The following is a 7,844-nucleotide window of genomic DNA, read 5'->3' on the forward strand; positions in this document are numbered from 1 at the left end:
CCTAACCCCCCACCCCCACACCACTCTTGTCGTCTTATCAACCGCTACTCAGTCGCACCCCACCTTACCCTAACCCTAACCCACCACTAAACACAATACCACAATTGTTGTTGTCATACCCACCCAACTACCCGACCATTATTCCACCACTATCATCATCATAGCTACCACCCTGCCACATACCTCTACACACCCCATCTTCCTGTCCCGCTCCCACCCCTGTCCCACCTTACCTTACTCCAACCTATCACTAACCACTATCCTACCACTATAGTTGTTACAACTAGCACCCTGCCACCCACTGCCCCACCCTCGCTGCTTTGCCCCAACAATCCCCACCTATGGAAGGGGTGGTGGGGCATGGTGATAGTTGTGACAACGACAATAGTGACATGGTGGTTGGTAGGGTGTTGGCGGGGCGATGGGTGAGATAGTCCAAACAAAGACGATTGTTCCAATTCTATTGAGAGCTTCCATTTTAATTCCTACCAACCAAACGCGTGGTCAAATTCTATCAAAATCTATTCCAATTCATTCAAAGTCAAATTCTTTTGATGAATTTCAATTCCATCAAATTCCATTATGTGAACCAAACACCCCCTAAAAGAACACTTATAAGACTTGAAATGGTGACTTCTAAAGAATTTAATTGGCAATGGATAGATATATATAAAATCAATAATGAATCCTTTAGAAAAAAATGACACATATATTAGAACAAAAATGGTAAAGCTGCGATCATTGCAATAGGGCAGTTTTTGAATTTTTTTCCCAAATATATACACAGCTTATCGGCTGTAGCAATGACTTTATAGAAAACAAACTATCCTTTCATAGCCACGTGGCAAAGTATTAAGGTCGAAGAGTCCTTCCTATCCTATTTGATAAGAATCAGACAAGTGATAAAAATTAAAAAAGACGCCGTTGCCGGGGATCGAACCCGGGTCACCCGCGTGACAGGCGGGAATACTTACCACTATACTACAACGACCTTGTTGTCTACTTCAAGCCATTGCCAATTAATAATCGAATCATAGAATTTGTTTTATGATTTTTGTATATTCACAATGAATGTATAGCACATAATTAGATTAGATGATGGATACACAGGTCTTTTAACAAGGGTATGTTGGATATTTTTTCAAAAGACGAAATCAAATTTACAGTATTGAATTACACAATGTTGAAATACGATTGATCATTAATGAACTAAAAATCTTCAATCCGTCATAATCTTTAAAATCAGAATATAAGAGTAATTTTTGAAAGAGAGCAACTAAGAAAGAAGTATAGATATTTAGGCAGCACTGTGTCAGGAGCCATTGGTTGAACAGAGATGGAGAGTGCGACGACCATATGAGATCACGATAGAAAGAAGTACGATAGACAAATGATTGTAAGAGAATATGAGTTAAAGTAAGAAGCGTAAGAAGAGATCTAGACCATTGATCACTTTGAATTTCACCCCCGCTCTATGAATTGTGTGTTTCTAACAGGAATTGATCCAAAGTGCACCGCATTAGTATTAATCTTCAATCGGGATTGATCCAAGGTGGAGAATCCTTCTTACCCTTCTCATCATAACTTCAATTCTTACCGGAACTCAACCCAATATCAATATGAAATATATATATATATATATATATATATATATATATATATGTTGTAGCACTCCTAAAATAGGAGACAATTTAAACCAGTAGAATAAAAAATGGACTAAGATTTGAACAAATAAAATCATCCAATAAAAGGGGAAATAGTTTTAAGAGTTTACAAATTTAATGGTTGGTAGATAAGAACCTACTAATCTAAATCAATTCTATATCTAGATTAGAAGTCATTAGTCGCTACAATCCTTAAAAAAATAAGTATATTGTTATTAACTCCACAATTGGTTTCCAAAAGACGGCAATCCCAAAAATGCCTCTACCTGCACGTACCGCTCCACTCAAATCCCACCCCTAAGAGAATCTAATATGCATGTTATTTAAGAAAAAAATGTTAGACTTAACGCCTAGTCAGAACAAACCATTATAGAATAAAACTATAAAACATTAAAAATGAAAACATAACTTTAATCATGTCATTTTGTGAAACCAAGTTCATTATTACCCTTGGAAGGGTGAAAAGTATCATAAAATGACGGGGTAGACTCGATTTACTATTGACAGCGACAAAACAAAAAAGTAAGACACATCACATTGGTCATCGAGTTCAACCATCTATGGTCTATAGTTCGAGTCCTCCAATGTCTATGAAATACTTTTTGGCTAGAAATATATTTTAAAGGGACATGCGGTCATCAAGTTTAACCACCCACGATCTATAGCTAGAGTCCTCGGTGATTTAATACCCGTATCTAGCTATCAAAAGGGAGTAAGTATCCCACATTACATAAAAAATATCGACTTCTATGCCTATAAATCCATTTCATTATAGTCTATAGAGTATAATCCTTTAGATATGCCCCACAATGCCAACACATAAATAATCGTATTTAGATAGCCGCTAATTTGGGTAAAACCCCATTTTATCAACAAGTCAAATTAAAACTATTTATAATCCTTGGTGTTCAAAACTCATTAAAACTTTGAAGTAATACTCCCCAATATATATATATAACTTATCCCACACTTATTTTATAAAAAAAGGAAAAGTTCAAAAAACCCAACGAACTATTTCATTCTGAATGATCAAGTACTTGAACTATTTTTTTTAATGAAAAAATCATTAAACTTTCTCATTTGGAATGATTAAGTCCTTGAACATTTTAAAAAAAATCATAACACTTTTAAAAATTAGTTATCTACATTCTTGTAACCAAAAAGAGTTATATTAACCGACTAGTACAATTTCGATGGTTTATTTATTTTTAAAAAAAAAATCAGCATCTTAATAATTCAAAATGCAAAAGTTTATGTTTTTTCATTCAAAAAATAGTTCAAGGACTTAATCATTCAAAATGAGAAAGTTTAATTGTTTTTTCATTCAAAAAAATAGTTTAAGAACTAAACCATTCAAAATGAGAAAGTTTATTGGGGTTTTTTTGGACTTTTATAAAAAGATGCATAATAAAGTTTCAAAACTCCAAATTTGACCTAGTTAATCCAAAGTCATCCGAACGTAAAATACTTGAAATAAAAGCTTTAAAGAGAGCTAAAATGCAACATTTTAACATGTATATGGTTTTGTAAGAGTATAGAAAGAACTCACGATGCTAGGTTTTGCATGAAAACCTAGAAATCAAGAAAACCCTAGAAATAGAGAAGAGGTTGAGTAGATATTGAATCTTAGCCCAAGATACTTGAATCCTAGCTTGGAAGTGACTTTAATGCTCCTGGAATGAACCAAAAACGGACCTACGGTTCACTTGTGGTTTAAATGAGGTGACGGGGGAGAAGTGTGGAGTAAATGAGGAAGGAAACAAGGAAAATCAGGTTTATTCAAAGCAGTTGACCCGCGTGACTTCTAGACGGGTTTACCCGCACCGGGTTGCCTATGTGCTTTCTTAACCTGACACAAACAGTGCCTTAAGCGACTTCAATGTGGGTTCGACAACATTAAGGTTGCCCACATGCTTCAAATGGGGCAAAAATAGTGCCTAATGCACCTAAGCTGCGGCTCTAGCTGTATAAAACCCACATTTCTCACTGTTTTTCCTCCCAAAACCCCTTTCTTGAGTTTTTAGAGGTATCAAATACATCCCACATACTAAGTGCTTAAGGGAATTCAATCCTAAACACGAAGCGATCGAAAAGTATCTGAGCTCCAAACTTAAATAGTTTAGAGAAATTTCAGGTGTTACATATATCAAGGTAAAGCTATGAATGCGAAAACAAAGTATGCTTCTTAAAGATGTTTTCTATGATAGATGAAAACGTATGGTGTAGATCAAACTAGTCCAATATATCGAGATGTATGAAAGTATGACCTTTGTTCCAAGGGTATAATGTTTGTTTCTGTATACAACCCCAACTTGTTAAAAGTATGCAAAAAAGACAGTTTGCACAAACAATTTTAAGAAAGATAGATGGCTTGTTATCCAATCAACACCTAGGGTTTAACGTTGTAAACCGTCTCTAAGAGTATTTTCAATGGGTAATACCAAATTTTATACTAAAACAATAAAAAAATGGTGCAAAAAATAAATCTGTTTTAATAGATAACACCAAATCTCACATCAAATTGTAAGATTTTAGGTATATTCCTTTTTTCTCTCACAAAAGATATATTTATTTTATTGATTCTATTAAGTTATAATTACAGGAAAAAAATAATTAATGTACACAATAAACATTAGTTGACAGTTTCTAGACAATTGGTTTCTGTTTATCAACCGTCAAATATATCTATGGCCATAGGTTCATTTGAGAAATGATAAGTATATGAGAAGTAGAGAAGTGTTCCAGCCCTTCATCTGGTCAAGATTTATAGATTTGACTGTGAAGCACCTCGAAAATTATGGCATTACCTGCAATCGGGCTAGATCTGACCAACTGCCCATCATACCTCCTCTACGTTTGCTAAGCCTTCGCTAAACCTTGGAAATCTTAATTCAAGATAAATTCATGATAAAATGGTATTTCTTTAGGATCTACTCCATTATTTGATAATTCCTCTCATGATATGCGGAAGATAGATGTGCAATTTCATAACTTTTACAAATATGCGGCAAAACAAGTGCATTTATGAATCTGTGTGATTCACATATGAACTATATGTTCATATGTGAAGTCGTGTAATTCACATATGAACTCATATGATTCACATATGAACTAATTAACTGATTCACATATGAACTATGAGTTTACACATGCACTTGTTTGTCGCCTATTTGTAAACATTAAGAAACTACCCCTCTATTTTTCGTTTGACCAGTCAAAGCCACAAATCTTGATTAGTCAAAGCCCTAATTCTTGACCAATCTTGACTGTATGAAGGACTAGAATTACTTCTTTATTTCTCAAATACTTACCACTTCTCAAATGAACCTCTCCTTATACTTATATATATGTTATATACTAATAAATGTATCCGATCCTTAGTAATATCTAGTTCCTATTTCCTCCGAAAACAATGCAAAAACGTATTAAATAAAGTTCCTCTTCTATTTTCCCTTCCTATTTTCTATCAAAAAAATTCCATTGATCAAGAGCAGGTTTAATTTACCTCTAATCTTTTCCTTTCTAAATGAACAGTGTTACATCAAATTTGGTGTGTTAAAGCATCTCCAACAAATTCTTTAAAATAAAGAAAATGTAGTTTTTGTTTTCTATATTGCTTCAACAAATCTGTTGGAACTAAATGTACGTACTTTTAGGTCTTGTTTGTTTTTTTTTTATAAAAAACTCTTATTAGCCTTTTTATGTCTGATTTGTTAAGAGATAAGACCATTCAGATTGTTTGTTTTTTCCAATTCTTCAGATGTATTAATGTCTTATTGTCCTCTTATCTGGTAAGAGGTAAACCAACCTTTTATTTGCCTCTTATTGTTTTTCAAACCTCAAAAACGACGTTTCTCAATCGATTAACCTTAATCGATTATTTCTCTTAATCAATCCTTACCAAATCAATCACCACGTCTTTCAATTGATGTATTTTAATATGATTTAAATGTATCAAATACATTAATAACATATTTTTGTTTAAATGAATGTTGTTATAATTTAGATGTAAATTTCGTAATGATGATAAATAAATATGTGAAATTGTATAAATTTTATTTATAAATTTAACAATATAATTTTTTAATGGGTAAAATACACAATTGAAACAAATTTAGATGCTCATCAGTTTACAAAAAAAAAAACAGTCTTATTTATTCAGATTTCAGACGTCAACACCGCCTTTTATAAATCAAAAGTGAAATAAGACTTTAAACTTTAACAACTCTTAAAAAACAAACAACACCTTAAAAAATAATCGTTATTCTCTATTTTAAAGAAATTATAATGAATCTATTGAAGATGTTCTTACTATTCATTACCACCAAATTTGATGTAGGATTTGAAATCCCTTCCAAAAAAAGTTGGTGTCAAATTTTAGTGTTTGATATAAGATTCAAAGAGTTATTTGAATATTTTTTTATTAAGTCCTATATGAATAAAGTTATGTATATGAATAATCGGGAAAATTTTTATTTGGGAAAGTTTTGGTTTTTTTTGCAAAATTTTTAATTAGTGGAAGATATGTTTGAAAAAACTTGGATTTTTATATAAAACTTTCCATTAAGGGCTTATCCAAAATCTATTTCTTATATTATTAAACCATTAGAAGGGTACTTGTCTAATACAGCGAGATACATCTTGATTTTAATGTTTTATTTTATTTTTTGTCTATGTCGATGTTACAGTACGATTTTATGTGTTTTTTAGAAAGTAATAATGATTTTATTTTTGAATAAAATATAAATTTGAAGAATTCATAAAAATTTGAAAAAAAAATATATCAATGTTAATATCAAATTAACTATTTAAAAGTTCTCATTTTTATATAATTAATTTAATTTATTTTTTTAATTATAATTTAATTTAAGTTTAATAATAAAATAATTTATTTTTGGTTTAATAATAGGGAAAAGTCTAAAAACCCAATGGACTNTTATTTTTTTAATTATAATTTAATTTAAGTTTAATAATAAAATAATTTATTTTTTGTTTAATAATATAAAAATGATAAAGATAATAATTAAGTATTCTGTTAGAACTCGATGATTATCTTAATTATATTTTAGATTTTTTATATTCAAAATGAGATGTTTATCCTGTATTTGATTATGTTTATCTGCAGTTAAGTTACACGAATTTAGATATGGAGCTTTAATAAGTTGTACTTACGTAGAATCTACTTGTAATCATGAGTTTTAAGTAACATGCATTAATAAATAATAATTTATACATAAAAATTAGTTTTTAAAAGTTTTTGTCAAATGTTTTATAATATAGTATAGATGAGTTTTAAATAAGATGCATTAATAAATAGTATTTTATATATAAAAAATAATTTTTAAGAATTTTTATCAAATGTTTTATAATATAACATAGATTATCAAACAACCATCTATAATTAACCGATTTAAAGTGGTTGAGACTTGGTGGCCCATTAGACTTGGTCTAACGGATGCCTCTTTACCCACAGTAATGGTTAATAATACAATGTCCCTAAAACAGAAAGCAAACATCAAACCATCGGCATCATGATATCGAATTTATTTGGTTACACAAAAGGATTTGAATCAATTGAAATATACAACGAATTAACAGAAGAAGAAAATCATCCAATCGTTAAAAATATAAGAAGGAAATCAATTTTTCAATAGAGCAACGAAGGAGAGAAGGAGAGAAGTTGCGATCATTACACCGGAAGCTGGGAGAGAGAAGGCCGCTCCGGCGTCGGGAGAAGGAGCAGGTCCTTGAGCCGAAACGGTGGATGCCGCCGTGAGTGCGACGGCAACGACTGCAATCATGGAAGCCTTCTTCACAATGCTAAATTGCGCCATCTCTCTGCTTAATCGGAAAAGATTTTTACGATCTGAGAGAGATTAGAGCAGTCGTAATTGGTGAGGAGGTTTCCGGCGAGTGAAGAAATGGAAGAGAAGAGAGGGTTTATTTATAAGGGGATTTTGGGGTGGGCTCCACTTCAGGGAGTAGAGTTCCAGCTTGTATTTGCTGTTCACCAAACATCCACATGCTACCTAGAATACACCTTACAACACATAATTAATTTAATAATCTTCTATTCTTCTTTTGTGAACCCATTTACGAATATACTTTTACAAATTATATATATATATATATATATATATATATATATATATATATATATATATATATATATATATATAT

The 7,844-nt window shown here is 31.4% G+C and overlaps 1 non-coding gene across 1 annotated transcript; it reads right to left on the bottom strand.

Moving 5' to 3' along the window:
* Window positions 1-919: 919 nt before the first annotated feature.
* TRNAD-GUC lies at window positions 920-991 on the bottom strand. Its single transcript has one exon. It is a non-coding gene; the product is annotated as a tRNA-Asp (tRNA).
* Window positions 992-7,844: the final 6,853 nt, after the last annotated feature.

The sequence above is a fragment of the Cynara cardunculus genome (genome assembly GCF_001531365.2).
Source record: "Cynara cardunculus var. scolymus isolate 2C chromosome LG 2, CcrdV1, whole genome shotgun sequence".
Taxonomy (NCBI): domain Eukaryota; kingdom Viridiplantae; phylum Streptophyta; class Magnoliopsida; order Asterales; family Asteraceae; genus Cynara; species Cynara cardunculus.